The sequence below is a fragment of the Puntigrus tetrazona genome, chromosome 23, assembly GCF_018831695.1.
Source record: "Puntigrus tetrazona isolate hp1 chromosome 23, ASM1883169v1, whole genome shotgun sequence".
NCBI lineage: Eukaryota > Metazoa > Chordata > Actinopteri > Cypriniformes > Cyprinidae > Puntigrus > Puntigrus tetrazona.
This window is the reverse complement of record NC_056721.1, coordinates 7,715,967-7,736,648: the sequence shown is the minus strand read 5'-3', so window position 1 is coordinate 7,736,648 and position 20,682 is coordinate 7,715,967. Positions and strand designations below refer to the sequence as shown.

Here is a 20,682-nt window from a genome sequence, read left to right as displayed (position 1 = left end):
TAGTTTAGATTAAACGGGGATGGATGCCTTCACGGTAATCCACGGGTGACACATCTGCACTCTCTGCTCCAGTTAAGCAGATTTAACTCCAACTTTGTGATTAGAGAACAAACGGAAAGCTCTTAACAAGAGCAAAGGTGAACGTATAACGTTAGCCTGCGAGACGCACCCAAACCTAATTACTATGAAAACAACAATGCCATCAAAACACATTTAACGTTCACGGGCGGATTGTAGTTTTCTTTCCGGGAGATTAAAAAAAAAAAAAAAAAAAAAAATCGACTTGTGCCTGAAAGTCAGCAGCGAGTAATAAAATTAGACTCTCCTTCATGTCAAAACGAGTCAAAGTGCCTTTGAGAGCTACGGGCAATCTTTTTTTCTTTATGACGCACCACGGAAAACACCATGACAACCACGAGCAGCAGAAAGAGGCCCACTCAGAGCGTGACTCTGCGTTAAAGGAGCAACGGCAGAATTTGCCTTTGTCTGAGTTTCTTAAATAGACAGAAAATCCTCTCAAGGTTACGGACAAGTAAAGAGGTTAACTATCAATGTACTTTAAAGCTGATGCTCAAGAGTGATTCCAGCACTGTCTCGGAAATACCTGTTCATAAGTACTGGAGAGAGACAGAAATGGTTGATTCTTAATAGATTCATTCAGATTCGTTAAACAGATATGACAGTAGATGGCGGCAAGCTTTCTGAGTATCTTTAGTGTCATTGAATCGTTCGTGCAACGGTCTTGTTCTTAAATCAGTCTTATTTTAGCATCAAAAATATGATCTCATGATTATCATATTAGCCGTTTGCGTATTTTATGGCTAATCGTGAACACAGATCTGTAGAGGAAAAAGTGAAACCATGCATTTATTCTTTTAATCATTCACGAATACGAAAGTCTCAAGCGTCCAATGAAAACGGCTTAGAGTTTAGAGCCTAGCTTAAAGTTTAGAGGCACCTTTCAGATGCAGAAGTCATAGGGAACATAGTAAAAGTTAAGAGGCCACAGGAGCAAACTACAAGCATTCTTAAAAGATAGCTTCTGAACAACGAACCAAACTTTAAATTAAAAATAGAGATTTTAAACAGACTTTAAAGTGAAGTTGTTTTCTTCACGTAGCTAGCCGTTTAAAAAAATATATATAATAAAGGATATTTTAGTAAGGGAAGTAGTAGAGCGATCCTTGAAAGATGTGTCGAAAACACCGAAACGAAACGAAACAGCACCGCCTGAAAACTCCGAGTAAACAAACAATGGCGCGCTTGTCGCGCGAGACTCAAAACAGCATAAACATGCATTCTAAATCACCGACCAATTCAACCGCACGCAATTCAGTGTTTCAAGGCTTAAAGGCTGCTCTAAATGGCACCTTTCTTCACTAATGATAGGGGCGACCCTGACCCTCGGCCCTGGTGGCGTGGCTTTCTGCTGTGCTCTGAATGAGAAGAGCGCAATTTGGCCCAGCTGCTCCATTCCACATGTTTATTACTCTCTCCTTTCCGGAAAACCCTCGGCACCTGCTGCAGCGAAACATCTTTATGTTTTTCCACTTTTGAATTTTTTTCCCCCTTCCGTACAATGGACCGAACGATAAACACGCGCCTATTTCGAGCGTTTAGCGACGACCCAAAATGAGCACCGACGCCGGTACATCGCAAACAGCCCGGCTTGAATATGACCGGAATTAATCTGCGGATGAGATTAAACGGCGATCTATGAAGACCCGGATTTCGTGATTCGGGTGAGAAGAGCCGCGTGCGCCACATGATCTCGTTTGTTTATAAGCCTGAGCGCATTGTTCGGTTGTATATTAACGAAATAATTGGGAAAACTTGCAAGGATTCCCCCCACCGAACAGATAGCGAGCGTCTCCTTTTATTAAACTCTGGAGGTTCCTGGCGACTGCGCAATTCTGCGCAATTTCCGCAAACAGATAGGATCTTGTGAAAGTTATTACTAAAACCGGTTTCCAGGCGAGCGAGATAAAATAAACGACCCCATGAATCAATGTTGCGCTCAGGTGACCTTCGTTGAATACAGTGTTGAATATCGTGACAAGTGGATTTCGCTAAAATGCGATAGGCTGCTCCCGAACGACGGGGCCTTCGCTGTTCGCCTCAAACTTTCATACACACTTTGATGCGGTTTCCAAACCGAAAACAAAAAACATTAGCTTGTAGGCTAGCACTTGCACGAAACAAGAGCACTTAAAATACAGTGCGTGCATTTATTGCTGTGATAATCAAATGTAAATGTACTAATCGCCACGCTCTCCTTTCATTATAAACATGTTAATTCACAGCGGAAAACGTCTTAATTAAAATCAGCTAATTAAATCGAAAACAAATGTAGAAAAATATGTCAACAGTGCGATGTTCCCACTCAAAACTAAGAACTGTTTACCGTGTCTCATTATATGCAATCTATTAACAGGTGTGATGGAAAAGTTGTGTTTTTTCTCATAAGATATGCATCAAATTAAACAACAAAACTTGCTAATTCATTTCATACCTGGAATCTTTTTCATGAACTGGTATTTGTGGTGCATGAGGACTCTCTGTAAGCGTAATGGTCTTTATGCTGTAAAAACTATTTCTAAAGCCCTACACCTAAACCTACCCCTCACAGGAAACTTTATGCATTGTTAGATAAAAATAAACACATTTGTGTCCCCATAAACCTCAAAAGCACACACAAAGAAAGTATGAACCAGAGATGAAGGGTTTTTGGTCCTGTGAACCCTTTATATTTTACACGGAGACTCCTGACTTGTGTCGTCACCTGGTGAGGGTGGTGCTCATGTGTAGTGGTGCTTTCACCCCTGTAGCTCATTTGTAATTGGTTAAACTGATGGTGTTACACCTCATCCCGTGTTACAACACTCCCTGCTCTCTTCTACAGCACTGATCTGATCTGGAAGTGCTGGCTGTCATAGACCCAGAAGCTTCAGACTGCGAGAAGTTAGTCACACACTCAAAACACTTAAAGCCGACTCCAGTTACTTTTCTCATGCTATGAAGCTTCTGGCTCTACAATGGCCAGATATTATATTCTTAAAAATAATAATATACTATCACACACACACATATATATATATATATATATATATATATATATATATATATATATATATATATATATATATATATATATATTACACACAGTATAGCCTAGGTCCACTGTGATTACATGATCACATAACTGACTCTCAGATGAAACACATTCACGTTCACTACGTCCACCATCTTGGTTGCAGGTGCTTTGATATTATACTTCATACAATAGTGAATGTCTAACACATTAGCCCCGGAATACTGAGCAATACGAGACACAGACGCACTAATCACTCATTAGAAATGAACAGGGGCGGGGGGATGGATGCAGAGGATGGGCGTTATTGCTTCAACTCTCATGACTTTTCTTCTGCGCATCTCACCAGGGGCGGTTGACATTTAAAGAGAGCATCTCTCCACTCTGTTTTCTGCTGCAGAAAATCAAATGGCCACCCCTCCTTCTTCTTCTTCCACGCCATTCGTGCGCTCGGCCGGGAGTCCTGCGCTACGCCCATTGTTCGACCTTAATTACACCGAGCCATATGGAAGCAACTCCGTACGTGTGCCAAAAAAAGATGGAGATTATACAACTACATGACAGTGAGCACTTACGGTGCCGATCACCCCGAGCCCGGGCGAACGGGTGAATTATAAACACGCAAGCACACGCACGCTCGTGAAGCTCAAAACGCGATCAAGTGGATTGAGAAAAGAACAGTTTTGACTAGCGCACGCCGCGCGCATTTATCAGCGTTTATGCTGGAGAATACGCGCGCGGGCTGAGGGATATCGACTCGGCATTCCCGACTCATCGCATCAGGATCAAACGCGCGCAGGATTTCCGCGGCAAAGTGAGAAAACAAACAGGCATCGCCGCGTTCGCACGAGAGCGCCATAGCCGACTGTTTCTCCATCACTTTTTTTCCGTGTCAACTCCACACACACTCTCCGCCGGAGCTTCTTCTAGCGTGCACTCGCGCTATCCCTCTCCGCCGCTCGCGCCCGCAAACGTCTCACTTCAAAGATTATAAAATCAATCATCGATCATACAAGTGCGATAAGGATGAAATGCCAAAATAAAGCGGCACCCTTCAACGCAAAAAGCCATTAACCTTGATCTGTAGGGCATCTCGGGATGGGATGATCTAGATATGCAGTGTACATCATCGCTTAGCAAATGATATAATAACACAGCGTCAAACATTTACAGTGTCTTCTAACAACTCAACCTTTGACTCTAAACCCGTCTGGGTATCTCAAAGACCCCCCTGAGATATGTTGGGGGTAATTAACAAAAAGAGCCAAAACTATTTATATTTGATGAATAAAAATGACGATCGCGATTACCTGAGTGAAAAAGACAACAATAATCCCGAAAGCTCCTCCGCCAGACGCTTCTCTCGTCTTCGTCGTGTGTTCAGTAAGCTGTGAGACAGTTTGGGGTAAAATATCCCATTTATAGATTTTTCTGAAAGAAAACTAAACTCTACTTCTTCAGTAGTATCCCGATGGATTCAGTGACGGCGGGGAAGAGGATCGGCGCTTCGCTGGTGCCGCTACGGACGAGCGAGGATCCAGAACGGGGCGGTGTGAACGCTACTTGTTTGTAAGCAAAAACATGGCTTCATTTGCCTTTGTCAGCGAGAAAACGTAATATTGACTTACCTTTCCCTCATGAGCCATTGTCCCCCACCTCCTCCCTCCGCCCTTTGCCATGACATCACGAAAGCTGTAGTAAAACCTACAACATCGATGGGCTGGGCTTTGAATATCCCCCCGCAATAACTCAGCGGGCATGTGTACAGCCATGCACACTCTATTTCATACTCTGTCTTTCTCAGTGCACGCACACACACACACACGCGCGCGCGCGCGCACGCACACATGATCGCTCCCCTCTCCTCTCTCTAACACCCACACCCACGCACCGACTACAAGGGATTTATACAAGTTCTCCTTTGTGCCAGAGACATGATAGAGGTCCTTCAGGGGCTCAGAAGAGATCCGTCTTATTATCCTAAACCACGTTGGCTATATATGGTTCTTCAGTTGTTTACGTTGCTCTTTAAAGATTAAAAGCGTTTTGGATGCGCAGCATGAGTACACCGGCTTCTACGTCCCTTGAAGCAAAAAACTAGAACTGGAGAATGGAAAAGTTGTTAAAACGGTTCTTCTATTGCTTTATTTTTATTTTTTTTTTTGAGAGAGAGTGACAGATAAATGCTGGCGGATAACTACTAGAGCAAACGCGTGTTTCAAACATCATAGTTCAGAGTGCGCGTCGGGTCTCTGTTACTTTAAATTCTAATAGCGTAAGCTGCTTATTTTACGCCCAGTGATTAATCTTTAATATTGCACAAAAAACATGCATATGTCGCCGGTGTTATCTGAACCCTCCCTCCTGACTCTTTCCAAATGGTACTGTCCAGTGATTCACACACTTTTCGTAGGCAAAGCTTCACTGGTAAAGTTAGCTTAATGTATTATGGTCAGACAGCTGGCATTAGGGTTAAGAAATAACAAGCTACATCTGCATTGATGTGATTATATATATATATATATATATATATATATATATATATATATATATATATATATATATATATATATATATATATCTACGAACGCATACACAGGCGTTTCACAACTATGTTGCCAAAAGAGTGGAAGGCAGCAAATAAAAGGATTTCAACACCGTCTTCTTCCCTCAAAACAGACGAATGTAACTTGGAATGACTCCTAAATGTTGCACACACCGCTGTTGTGCTTTGTTGTTTTGTAACCATTAGTGAAAATGACAACCATTCATTACAAGCCATTTGAGAATATTCTCCACAAATGCCACTCTTTATCTGCTGTCTCCATGCTGCACACGGGGGGAATTTTCAAAAAGCCAACCTTCGCCTTTCAGAAATTCTATTAAGTTCTTATCTCTTTGCGGCAGGCTCTTTTTTTGCCGTCCCATTGTTATGCATTGGAGCTGAAATCAATCACGAAGTGTCCACGCTGCATCAATATGATTTGAGTTGCCTCACTAACCGAGACACAATCCAATAAACAAAAGACAGAATAGAAACCATACACACCTAAAAAATAAGTTACACTCCCCTGCCACGAGTACTCAGAATGAGATTCACAGAAGCGAGAACGATTGTTTCTTCAGTATCTCATTGAGAACTTTGAGAAGAAATGGTAAGAGTAAACAGAGAGAGAGAGAGAGAGAGAGAGAGAGAGAGAGCACAAGTGCAGAGTTTGCGCTCGACTGGGCTTCAGGACCCCAGACAGCGCTTTGGCCCAGTACCATGGACAGCGACCCGGAGGAAGCTCACACCCGGCCGCCTTCCTCCGCCAGACTTCCGTGTTTAAACAGAGATGTTGAAACGAGGAGCAGTACAGCCTAACACAATCCGAGTTACGGGTGAAATCAAACTTTCAGCAGGGTCGATATTTTATGGGAATCCTGTCAGCAGTCCAGGGGAGGAATAGGGGAAGGGGAAGTTCCTCTCGCGCAACCAAACATCTCTAACAAAAAGTAATCAAAAAATTAATTAACACACTAACGTGCAAAATGAAATGCTGTGTATAATAATAATAATAATAATAATAACAACAACAACAGGGATAGGTTCGTTAAAAAAAATGTCAGATAGGGATCTTGACCAAAAACGATCAAACGGTGTACTGTTGCTATGGTTACCACAACAGGCCAACCGGACTATGATTATCTGGCAACTTAAACGCTGCAACCATATGTCAAAGGTGTATGTGTAAAATATTTCACCATCACGCAGCACCTTTTTTGTTTGCATACATTGAATTTATGTTACTTTATTTTACGTTAAAAAAGTCATTTTTTTAATAGGCTAATTCCGTTTACAGAGGTGAGAAAAACTTAATTAATTTTGTTTACGTACAAATTTGAGGCAAATAAACTTTTTTAAGTAGTTTGATTAGTTCGCAACGTGAGTGTTTAGAGCAGATGTAAAAGCAGCCCACTTCACGTAGCTGTCGATAGATGTTCGCCAGCTGTGCACTTGTTCGGTGTCATAAACGCATTTGTTTTCATGTCCCCGACCGTTAGCGCTGTCCAATCGCGTCGCAACCTCGCTGCAAACAATAGGCTGCGTATTCTTTACCGCCGCGTCTCTCAGGAGCGCGTTCAGAGTATAGCGGCTGTATAAATATTGCATAAGGGAGTCAGCTGAGAGAGAGCGCGCGCGCGCGGGGGGGCCCCGAGCTCCTCGAACGGCCTTGACAGATGGAACAAGCTGACAGACAACAACAGAGAGAAAGTTTGAATGCGCCTTTGGGCTGGCATTGTGTCCGCCACGGTCCCCCGGGAAACAAACCGCCCTTTGTCTCAACACTTCAACAGCTCCGAAGTTCAGAAAAGGTCTAGACGAGGTTCCCAAAAAGTTAGGATTTGTATTGACGTGCTATACGTAGACCTCAATGCAACAGGTTTTCGACACCTGCCTGAAGCGACACGCTTGAACTATAAAGCAAGACGAAATCAGATATGGATCCCGTTGAACAATATATGCTACACTATACGATCTGCTTAAAAAGTTGCGATTGCATATAAATACAAATATATCGCGCCACGGGTTCCTATAGAAATAATGCAATAAAACAAACGCGTATACGCTACGGAACCTCACGTGGGAGAAGTTTTTACGGACACCTGTTAATTAAACAATGCTCGTCGTGTACATTTAAGATAGATACGTAGGAGACGTGAAGCACGACTGACCTAAAAAAGTCCCACACAGCTTCATGGTCGCGGCTCCGAGTTTCCCATAAGCGTCTGGCAAGTCCTGAGAAAGTAAACTTGAGTGGAAAAGTTGAGGACAAAATTACTACAACTTCTCTTCGAAAGGAGCGAAGGAGGGGTGCCGGGTGACGACAAAACCCGGCGCGGCCAATCGGAGACCAGCGCGTGCGTAATCGCGTCCTACAGTCGCAAAACTCTCGGCCAATCAAAACAATTGTCTTCAGTGCTCGACAACAAAGCCTGCAGAATGCCAGCAGAAGGGACTACCGGCAGCTGTGCGCTTTCAGCTCAGGAAGTTTCCCAGCAATGCTGAGGCAGAAAGCCGCGCAGAACAAAACTACATCAAACTTCAGAATAGTATTGGTCATCTGACTGAGAATATTATTTCACCTCCTATCTATGTTCTGAACTGCATCCTAATGTTCACGTCTACATTTCTCAAAGCGATCGCTTATTTAAATATTTAAATCAGGGAAATAAGTGAACGGAAAACTGTTTCTCATAAACACACACACACACACACACACACAATGTCTCCCTCACAACATTAATAGTTTTAAAGCTTCCTTCCTTCATTCTCTGTAGATGACATTTAATCTGGCATTTAACAATAAAAAATTACCAATTACTCAGTGACCCCATCTGGTTATGTTTTGTAAAAGAACAGTGTTATTCAAGAAATTGCACATAACAGTACAAGAAATAAACCGTGAATTCAGAAATCTGAAACAAGCAGTAAGGCATGTCAGAGTGAAGAAACATTTGGATGTGCCTTGAGGCTTTTATGATTGATTTCTTTTATAACCGCCTTTTTTGTTATATGAAAGTCACAGAGACACACAGGCGCGCGCGCGCACACACACACACACACACACACACACACACACACACACACACACACACACACACACACACACACACACACACACACACACACACACACACACACACACAGTAATCATAAAATACGTTTTACAAGTCTTAAACCAACACTTCCCAAAAAACGAAAGTCTGTCACAGAACTAATTTTCATGGAAATCAAATATCAAATAATCAACTCTTAGTTGTAATAAAGGGTAATGAAAGAACTGCGTCAAAGCAAAAACTTTATACAAGTAAACATATAGTATAGAAATAGTAAATAAGTTCAACAACTTCATACTATGAAGATTACATCTATATTACATACGGTCGTATAAAACAATAACATTTTATTTATAAAATGAAACATTTACATTTTTGTGTATTGTGAGTATAACTTAAAGGTAGCTTTTTTTAAAAATAAACCAAAAAGGAGGTCAGTTAATGTTTCCATCACGTTGATATTAAGCGCTATAAAACATTTAGCGTGAGCTGGAAATGACGCTGGTACAAACGACCGATTATCAGAAAAACAAACTCGACTCGACTCGACTCGACACAGGCGATCCTCCTACATGTTACGGCCTGGTCACCAGACAAATGAAACAAAAAGTGTAACCGAAGCGCACGGGACCGAGAGCGCCTGCAGAAACTCCCACGTGAGCCTAAACGTTTGTATAAGCGAGCCATTTTGGGAAAAAGCGGTCTCTGTGTGGCCCCCTTTGAGTTTCATCTTTATGGGTTATTGAGAGCAAGCGAGACCTGTGTGTAAGTTCACAAAACTGTGGGAAACAGCGAGCGGCCCGAGAGCGAGGATTATCTGTTTTTCAGCGGAATTACCGCTCCTCCTCCGGGGTCCACGTTTCTCTTCTCCCGTTTCTCTCACTTGTTTCTTGCACTCCGTTACATCATTAACGCGCACCTCTCCCTCAACCCCTCTCGAATGTGAAGCGCCCGCTCAACCCAAAACAAACAAAGTCCGAGAAAAGAAAAAAAAAGAAAAAAGATGGAGGTCTGAATGGAGCGAGGGGGAAATGAGCAGCCTAAGTGAAGGGTGTGGAAGTCTCCCAGTGGGTTTGGCAGGGTCTGGGCTCTCCTTTAGCAGATGGCTCCTCTGATAATCGTGTCCTCTCTAGGCCCATCTCCGTGCCCCGACTCCGCGTTGCCATGGCGAGGGGGCCGGCGGAGAACATGTAATGCATTTGCTGCTTATTAAATTTGCCTTCTGACAAAGAGAGGCTCTCACTTAAAAATGAGAGCAGGCCCGAGCGGAGAAGAGCAGGCCCGATTCTCTTTATCACAGGCTACCAGACGCCCCGCTGTATTCTTCCACTACGGCATACACTCATTGACCTATTAACTTCACGGCTGCCTCCTCCCCCCTCGCTCACGAAGGACCCCCCCCATCCCCACCCGACCTGTCGACATCATTGCTGCGCATGAGAGAGAGCCGGAGAGGCCGCCGCTGAACCGTGATGTGCCCTACAGCTGTCTGCGGCTGCACAAAAAGAAAGCAGAAAGAAAAGAGAGAAGTGAACGTATGCACAAACGGCCCGGAGAGCGCGCGAGCGGCGCGATGACTCAGAGGCGCTGAGGCCGAGAACGGGAAATAATGCTGATTAACTGCAGGCCGAGAAGCGTGACGCCGAACGTGCGGACGCACCGAGGGGGAAGCGAGGCTACGGATCAGTGAAAGCACGCTGGAGTGCGTCTGCCGCTTCCGAAACGAGAGCGTGCAGATTCAGCGCGCGTTTGAAACGAGCCCCGCTCTGAATGTGATGCTGCCGCAGAGGGAACGAAGACCTCGTCGCGCTCTGCGAAACGGGTTCAGACTCGAAATCCTGATTTGCGTCAAAATTAATAAACGGACGAACGCACGCATGAACACAGACGATTCCAGTAAACAAATTGTAATAAATAATACGAAAATAATAAATAGGAGGAATAATTCAAATGAAAATAATATTAAATCATTCAATTATTTATTGAAAATTGCGCACATCAAGAGCAAAATAAAATCACTACCTTTATGTTATTTTAGTATCAGCAATACTCTTTATTTAAATTAGATTTTCATATTTTCTGTTTTCATTGTCATTTTTGTTAAAGTTTTGGTAGTTTTTTTTTAATATTTATTGTTTTTATATTTATGTATTTTTAAATATGTCCATATAGTTTTTTTTGTTGATTCAGTACTTTAATTCACAGGCGAAACGTCGCTTTGGCAACTAGATCAAATAAAAGCAGTTTAACATTTTTATTCTATTTTATTTCAGCAGATGATCGTTTTATTTCAGGCCATGAAAGTGTTGTTTCGGTCGTATTCAGAGGGCCCGCTTTCACAGAAATCAGCCGTCACTCACGCCTTTTCCTTTTGTTAATTATTCACGAGTTCTAGGTTCGTCTGTATCGCTCTGTATCGCCGTCTTCGGTTTTGTCGGTTTGCTCTCAGCTTCATCATCATGGCTATTCGCTACTTTTTGTTAGTCATACTATTCGGGGTCATCATCATTCGAGGGGGGCGCAAAAAAAATGCATATCCGTATACGCTCAAAAAACAAGTTTGCCCTTTGTCTAAGTTCCACGTCCATCATTGTCTATTCACGTTCCCCAAATGCTTACAGAGTAAAAATGACTTTTTTTTTTTAGCCCCGAGCTCGGCAGACTCGGCCCCCTCCTCGTTCCCACTCACACAAACCCCAGTGCGGTCTGGGTGCCAGCCTACATGAGCGTCATCCCCGATCTCACAGAAGTGGGTTTGGTAGCCCAGCGCCAGTCAGAGAAGGGTCAGAGGTGCCAGAGGGCACAGAGCCACAGTCTGTCTGCCTCCCTCCTCCCTTTCTCTCACTCTCTCGCTAGGACATGTCCTGCCCCGCCACCCCCAAAACCGCTCTCCCTCCCTCCGGCTCGCCCCTCCTCGTCCGCAGCGCTCCGAATGGCTGGCCGATGAGTAAACACAGACAGAGCTCCACAAGCACGGCCCCGGCTTGCTGCCTCATTACAATCACAAAGAGCTGCCACACTTTTGGGTGGAGCCTGTGGCCGCGGGAGGCTCCGGGGCCTTTAAGTGAGTGGCATACTTAATAGGCTTTGTGTAGGAGAAGAAAAGAGAGTGAAAGGGGAGAGAAAGAGAGCAGGCCCAGCTGTCACGGCACACTAGATATCAGTCTGCCACAGAACCACTCTTCCACTTTTTACCCCTCCTTTTTTTTTCTCTCTTCTTTTGCTGAGGTATGGTTTTAGACGCACAGGAAACCGAGCGTCTGAGGGGGAGAAAAAAAAGAAAAGAGGCGCACGCGCGCACGCTGAAGAGCTTTGTGGACAGCGTATGGATCAAATAATACGATTCTCGCTGAATTTTCTACATTTTGTTACGTTGCACATCAGAGACCGAACTCTCTGGCAGAAAATGCTGAACAAAACAGATCAAAGAAGAACAACTTCCTCGTTCAGTCACAACTATAAAGGAGTAATACAGCTTTAAAAATAAGTCAAAAGTGCAGTCTTTGGATAATGCTTCAAATCAAATCAGAGTTTCTGAAAGTGAGTAGCTGACGCGAAAACTTTATGGGAGGTTGACATTTTTAATAAAAAAAAAAAAATCTATATAAATAATAAATAAATAAATAAATTATACAGTTTTATATAATTATTTTTTTGAATTAAAATATTAAAATATTTTAATTGTTTAACAAATATTACATGTTTTAATTATAAAAATCATTAATAAATGTTTTTGTTTATATAATATATGTGCATGTACTGTGTATATTTATTATATATAAATAAACACACATATATGCATGTATATATTAAAAAATATTTACATACATTTATTTATATTCATAATAAATATTTAAAATATAAACATATGTTTCTTAAATATATGCATGCGTGTATCTTTATATACACACACACATTGCATAAACAAAAACTTTGTTGTTTTAATCTAATGTTTTACATTTAACACTTAACTAATGATTTAATTGTATTTTAGAACTGTCTAATTGTTAACTGTTAACATATTACATTTTTTACTATTTAATTTATTTTACTCAATTGTCTTTGTTGATTATTTTATATATTTTAAGTTTTAAAATGTTACGTTTTGGTTCACAGCGAGCAAGAACATCACTAAAGTTAAACTTAGTTTTGCATAAGAAGTTACCTGATAAAATATGTAATAAAAAATAAATACATTTAAATCTAGCAAAAAAAAATTGAAATTGACATTGAAACAAGGATCGCGTTACATAATATTCATTTTTATTATTAAATGGACAGACACTGAGACGGAGTAAAGCCGTATTTAGGTGTACATATGCTGGGACACAATAGTCTGTGCTTGCGAGCTGCTGCACAAAGCAGGTGGCGAAACCCAGAAATGTGTGCTGTTGTTTGTATAATCTGTGTGATTGTGGTGGGCTGCTGCTAAGCCCTGCTAAATCAGCTTAGCACATGTCCTGCCGTGGAGGAGGCTTGTTTTAAAGACCCCCCTCCTGAACCAGCCGTCCTTTAGGAGGCCAGACACTGAATCAAAGATTATTCTCTGTGGATGACACTCCCCACATCTCCCAACATGAACATACGGCCAGACACAGAACACACTCAAATTAGGCATATGTGTGTGTGTGTGTGTGTGTGTGTGTGTGTGTATACATGTAATTATAAAGAAAAAGAGTGATTTTGGCAGGGTTTTTTTGGTCATGTTTTTAAGTAAAGTACCGTTTAAGTTACTTTCATAATTTATATGAAATTTCATAAATGTTATTTGTAATTATTATTTGTTAAATCTCAAAGTTTATATTTTTCTTTTATCTTGCAATTACAACATTTTAAAATAACAATATAATTTAAAAAATGTAATGTTCTTATATATATATATATATATATATATATATATATATATATATATATATATATATAAAGAACATTACATTTTTTAAATTATATTATTATTTTAAAATATTTATATTTTCTTTTATCTTAAAATAACAACATTTTAAAATAACAATATAATTAAAATATGTATATATATATATATATATATATATATATATATATATATATATATAATGTTAAATATTAAACATTAAATATTAGAAATTTTATATATGAAATTTTATATATATATATATATATATATATATATATATATATATATATATATATATATATATATATATATATATATATGAACAAGTAAACATGAAACTTGAAGCTTTGTTTATTAAAAATAAAACAATTGAATAAATGTATTAATACTATGCATTTTTGTGTATTTACTTTTTTCTTTAAAAATAAGTCATTTTGTACTAATTATTTTACTATAGTTCATATTTTAATTGCGTTTTATTTTACATATTGCACTGTTACTTTTACATTTGAAATGGCATTACATATTTTGCACAATTTCTCATATGCAGCTAAGTCACAATAGCCATAGAAATGTACGAATGTTTTGTGTGACGGCCACGAAATCGCAAGAGATCTGGGAGGTTGTAAAAAACCCTGCTAAAATTCTGAAGTTGCAAATCCCCTTCAACACAACTCACTCAGCATCACCAGGACCCCTAACCCCCGACTCCACCTCTCCACCGCCTCCTTCCGCAGCACTCCAGACAGAACAGAGGAAGAATTAAGACAAGAGTGAGTGAAAGTGTGAATGAAAGGGGGACACCTGGAGCAGGACCCTGTAGTGCTCTACACTGAGGGGTATTGTAGACTAATAACAGGGCTGCAGTGTGCGTGCGTGAGTGTGTTGTTGCCTTGGTAACAGGACTCAGCTGATTGAGGGTTATGGGGTGCGGAGGGGGTGCTTGTTTGGAAAGCATCTGTATGCAAATGTCATTATGGTATAGAGATGTTTGGAGAGGCCACGGGGAGAAGAAAGAGGGGGGTAGAGAGACGAATGGACTGACGGATGGATGCCTAGTATCTACAGAAACACTCCACCGATGGACGCTGCTGCTAGCAATCTGAATCCATCAAGAAAATAAGACAGTTCACTTAAAAGGCCTCATACGGCATCATATTAGCAGACTTCTGAAAAGATTCTGTAACAATATACGATCATAATGAACCTGCGTTATAAAACGTCATTTATCTTTTAGACACTGCCTCATAAAGAGAGATACCGAAACATTGTTAACTTTATATTAGATTAGGTATAAAGCCATAAACTCCTGAAATGAAATATATTTCGCATTTTGCTCTGTGACACATTCACTTGATTTGATTTCCTACAACTACTAAAACCGAATAGGCCTCGTTTATGAATTGGCATGGCTTGGAAACTGAGAACCAGCTCCATTTATATATTTATTTGTTTTACCTTGAACCACTTATTCAGTGACAATGCACCACCGACACTGAATGTGAACTGAGTCTGATACCTGAAGAAGTGACTCAAATGAGTCGGTTCTTTTCAGTGAATCAAAATACGTAAAGTGACACGACGCGTTTATGAATGAAGAAATCAGTTAATGTCAGGAAATCAAAAACGTGACCAGTTTAGTTCTTCTTCTTCCTCTTCTTTTTAAACAAATGACTCTAATGAATCGGTTCTTTTTAGTGAATTACAAATATACAGTACGATTCTTCAACACATGACGTTTCTGACTCTACATGAATCGGTTCTTTTATTGAACCAAAAACATCTATGTGCAGCACAGAAATCGGTTCATTTCAGCGAATTAACATACAGTGTCGTTTGGGCCGGTTACGCAGCCTCGAAAAAGTCATCTTGCACCTTTCACTAATTTGGTAAAAAAAAATTTTCTCTTAAAAAAATGATTTATTCCCGAAGCCATTGTTGCATTGAGAACCAGAATTCTTTAGATGCTACGATTCCCGTCCTATTTATGTCTAAAATGATCATAATAGCATTACCTAATCAATGGCTTTTAATCTGATGCAACAATTCATGCAAGAACAGGTTTCTTAGCAATTCCCACAGAAATTCCCGTACAAGGCCTAACGAGGCTTGCTTGCGCCGTATTGTGTAATTTTGCATGCGTGTGCGTGCGGTTTATCCCACCTACGGAAGTAAACTCCGAAATCAAATCAACAGTGTTCCTTTATGACTCTGCTAATCTCTGCCAAAGTAATTTGATTTTCCTACACGCAATAAAAAAGCATGTGATGCAACTAATACATTTCCCGCTAATTCAAGCAACAGTATTTTTTTTTTTTTTTCCCAGAGCCGCTACGAATGCTAATAATGCGCAGCAGCTTTTAACTCTTCGTTCAAGGAGATTTGTATGGAGTGAGTCATTACCTAACAGTTTTTTTTTTCATCCGCAATAGCTATTTAATGACAGGTAGCCAAAAGAGGCTTTTTCGTTCCTTACGCGGAAAAAAGAAAGTAGCCGTATGCAATAAAAGCGCTGACGTAAATAGTTTTACACACACTTCTAATGAAATCCTTTAGTGAGATGTATTTCCAGAGAGAATGAGGGAGAGAGAAAGACAGCGGTAGGTTTTTTCGTGTGCTGCTTTCACTTAATGTACTCAGTAGCAGTGCCTGATGGGTAATTACAATAGTCACAACACAGATGGGGGGCAGTGTCACCGTGGCCTTAAGCACGCCGACACACACACACACACACACACCGCCAGGCGAATAAGCGCTGACACACTCCTGAATGCCTATTTCCTCTTAAAAAGCGGTCAACATCATTAAAATCTACACTTGGAAAACACATCTCGTCCTGTTCCTGCCCTCCATTAACATAGTCTGACTCTTTATACTTGTATTTCTCCTTAGATTTACCCTTTGTTTGGTTGCCGCTCAAAATAACCTCTCGCTTCTTTTGACAAAATCTCCATCGGACACCGGATGCAGACGGATTTGCCCTCTATCTCTTTTTGTAGGCCTCTCTTCAAAGCTTTTGTCCAGGTTAAGGTCTTAAGACAGATGTAAAAAGAGTCAGAGAGAGAGAGAGAGAGAGAGAGAGAGAGAGAGACTTTTGAATAATTCATGGTGGCCTATAATGAAGCGCGGTCCACTCTTTAAAGTGTTTGGTGTGTAATGGAGTTTCAGACACACAGCTATCATTTTCTCTTAATGGCGCTTTCTGGGCTGCTTGCTGTGACCCTCTCCGCACACACACACACACACACACACACACACACACACACCAGCAAAGGCGACTACCGACAGCTGCTGGAGTTTCGAAGTGGCCAAAGTGGGCAATTTTCTCAATGCCATTTAAACAACAAACACAGCAGCGTGTTTAAAGAGAAGAGCCGTCGGTGGGGGGTGAGAAACGAGGAGGAGTTTGGGAGAGAGAAGGTGATGTTGGCTATTGTGAGTCAGGAAGAGTGTGTGAGGCTGCGCAGCGGGGGGTTCATTAGGAGAACTCCAGGTTGAGTGTGTACATGTTCACATCTGGCCTGAAGTCGACTGCATCCTGTGCTCAAGCTGCTCGGAGTTCAGATCTCTGCCGTACTTTCCCCCACGTATGTGTTCGTTCCACATGCAGGGATGATCAGGGAACACGCGACAGCAACTTGGCAGCGTGCTTTTGGAATAATTACACATCCCGCTGCTTTAAATTCAACACGAAATGGCGTTCGCAACCCATTTTGCTTTTGTGATGTGACATTTCTGAATGCAGTAGGGTATTCCGAGAATGCAGAAATTTCGAAATGTTTCAAATTAGTTTGGGTATCTGTCAAGGCATAAAGTCAAACAAGAAAATAATGAAAGTCAAACAAGAAAATAATTGTTTGGCATGTTACTTTAAAAAAAGAAAGAAAAGTAATTAATTACAGTTACTAGTTACTTCTCGGAGTTAGTAAACCATTATAGAAGTAACTAATTACCAGGCAAAGTAACTATTGCACTACTTAAAAAAAAAAAAAAAAAAAAAGTAAAAAATAATATTGGATGCCCCAATATTAAATGTTAAATTAGTGAAATGGGCACTGTATAGAATATTATTATTATTAAGTATTATTATAAAACATTGTACACTATTTATCTACTGACACTTCATAATTTTAAGATAATTTAACATTATAATTATTTGCGTTAATTCTGCATGCTATGAAAGACTCTCGTGCTGCGTATCTTTCTTTGCGTGTGTAAAGAAAAAACGACGGCGACCTGTTTCGCAGAGTTTATGGTACGTCAAATACAGCTGCGCTGTGGATCCATTCAGATAAACTGAAAAATAAAATACTAATATTATGATAAATTTTATTTTTCATTTGATATAATGGCATTGTAACGGGGTGATACAAACTTGTTTGATTAAAAAATAATGCAGTTTATAAATAACACTGTTATTCCCATCAGTAGTAGGTAGTTATCTGTTTTTTGCAAATGTCTTTGTGTGTGTGTGTACACATACATATATATTTTTTTAACAAAAACATTTCTTGAAACTTTTATTAATTTGTCCTGTTATTGTGTAAAAAAGTAGAGTAAGAGAGTAATAGAGTAAAAGTAGAGTAAAAGAGTAATATTTTTTACCTAAATATAGGTTTACAGTTAGGGTTAAGCATGTTGTTAGCTGCTAATTACACATATAATTTACAGGTCTTACTATATAAAATGCATGCAATGTACGACAATGACACATTAAAACAAAGTTGTAGCAGGTTTTTTTTTAAAGAAAAATGGGTACTCATACATCACTGACCCAGATGCAACCCTTTTCTTTTCTTTTTAAAATTTGGAACAACATGCTCTGCATGAATAATGCACAATAAAACCAGGGATGTGCATTAAGAAAGTAAATAAGGTCAAATCTGATCTCATGTTGACTCTAAACTGCAGGCTTTTTGGTATCTAAAAATCAGCATCAGGGAAATACAGGCTATAAATCCCCCAGCATGACCCTCCCGGTTGAAATAACAGCTTTGTTTGGTCAGTGAAGGGGCAGCAGATTGTGTGGAGACTTCCAAACTAAACTAATCCCATCCTAGTACACCGAACAGCTGTTCTGGTGCTGTGGTCAACACCAAACCACACACACACACACACCTTGCAAGGCTAATATTTGCTCTATTGATGCTGCTGCTGTGGCCAAAGCAAAGTACAAAAACAAAGGATCATTAAAATGCCCCACCGCTCTCATCCTTCTAAAAGGCCAGTTATAAATTTTAAATCAGCAATGAGGGAATTAAGCTGTATTTTTTCATTTCTTTTAGGAATGAGACGCTTTCATTAGAGTACAGAAGAATGATCAAAGTATTTTCCCCTCATCTCTCTTACTTTTCCCTCTATTTTATTGACAATTCAGGTTGTTTTTCATCTTTTGCTGCCTATTTGTTCCTCCTGTAGTTCCACATGGCTGCCTCTGATTGAACAGAAACTATCAAACCATCATGGGTCTCTCTTCCTGCCTACACACACACACACAAACACACACACACACACACACACACACACACACACACACACACACACACACACACACGTTTTGAAGCTATACCACTTACAGACATGATTGTTTTCACACTTGGATAATAATATTTACAATAATCTACTATACATTCTTTAAAAATCGGGTTCCTTACTGTTATCTGTCGTTCCATGAAGAAACTTTAACATCCATGGAAATGTACCATTCACACACAAAAAAGGTTCACTCAAGAGTTGCTTGGGGAACAAAAAATGGTTCTTATGGCATATATATTTTCTTATAGCATATACATTTTTTATACATATCAGTACATGTAAAGCAAAAGAAGATTTAAAAGCATAGTTTAAATAGGGCAGAACACTTCAGTCTAACTTGTTTTTAGCATGAGGGGAAAAAAGTGAACTTTGCCCCCCTTATTCAATTTGTCAGGTGAGCATGCAAGATTTGAGAACTACGTCTGTGTGTGTCTAAGCGTGGCGCACCTGTAATTTGAGGCTATAACTTCCTTTTGTGTGCGGGAAAGTTTGTGTTCTCTCTCTGCTCTTTTGTGCTGAGGAGTTGAGTGTAAGTAAATAGCGCTCGCGTGGAGGAGACAAAGACTTCAACCTGCACCTGCCGCACAGGGTTTACCGAAGAGAATACTGTCCTCTTTTAAAACCATTAACCCTTGCTCACCTCTTTGTGCCTCTTTTCTATTTTTCACTTTGCAAACACTGCAGGACTCCAAACTGAACAGCAGTACAACTAAACGCAAGCTGGGTTTTTTCTCTTTCCATTAACTCAATGAGTATTTTCAATTTCGCTTCAAAACCAATGAATACAAAGACTTCATAATGGAAGTCTCCACTACATTTGAGAATTTTAGTAGCAGAATAAGTCAATAATGAGGCTGCCACTAGGTGCCAGTAAAAAGTGTTAGCTGTACTTGAGGGAGGTGCAAGAACCAATCTCATTGGTCCTCACAAGTTTGACCATATCTCATGTATGTGTGTTGATGTGCGTTTATAACTCTTTATAAGAAGTCACATACATAGTTTACTTTTATGATGTCTTTAGGAACCATTTGAAACTTGAAAGTTTTGGTTGAACGGACTTTCAGTGGAGGAACAGAAATCTCTCAGGTTTTTATAAAAATGCCTTAATTTGTGTTTCGAAGATAAATCAAAGTCAGTCAATTCTGAAACAACAAGAGGGCAAATATACATTCATACCATTTGATTAGATTTTTAGAACATTGTATTAAACAGTTACTCTACTACAAAATGATTTTTTTTGTCATTGCAAACCCATAAAAGCATTTTTTGTCTTGGGAAAACAAGATGTTTTTGATGAAAACCGGGAGGCTTGTGACTGTCCCATTGACTGCCACACAATTATCACTGTCAAGGTGCAGAAAAGTATGAAAGACGTCGTCTGAGTGCTCCATCTGCCATCAGTGGTTCAACCGTAATATTATAATGCTACAAGAATACTTTTTTTGCATGAGAAGAAAACTAATTCAAAGATTTGGCACCGTGCACCATTTTGGATAACAGACGGTGGGCGCACATTACGTACTTGGTTCTGTGTTAGTTGCGATAGAAAGATATGCTGTTTGCACAAATCAAGACGTAAACA

The 20,682-nt window shown here is 40.2% G+C and overlaps 1 protein-coding gene across 8 annotated transcripts in view; it reads right to left on the bottom strand.

Moving 5' to 3' along the window:
* myt1b (myelin transcription factor 1b) overlaps positions 1 to 20,682 on the bottom strand; it is an 80,749-nt gene that overhangs the window by 28,404 nt on the left and 31,663 nt on the right. The window contains exons 1-2 of one of the 8 annotated variants that reach the window (XM_043225224.1): positions 4,720 to 4,879; positions 4,402 to 4,479 (exon numbers count right to left, since the gene is read on the bottom strand). The exons of 5 other annotated variants lie outside the window; for them this stretch is intronic. The gene's annotated coding sequence lies outside the window, so the exon portion shown is untranslated. 2 more of the 8 variants (XM_043225225.1, XM_043225223.1) reach the window with 2 other exon arrangements.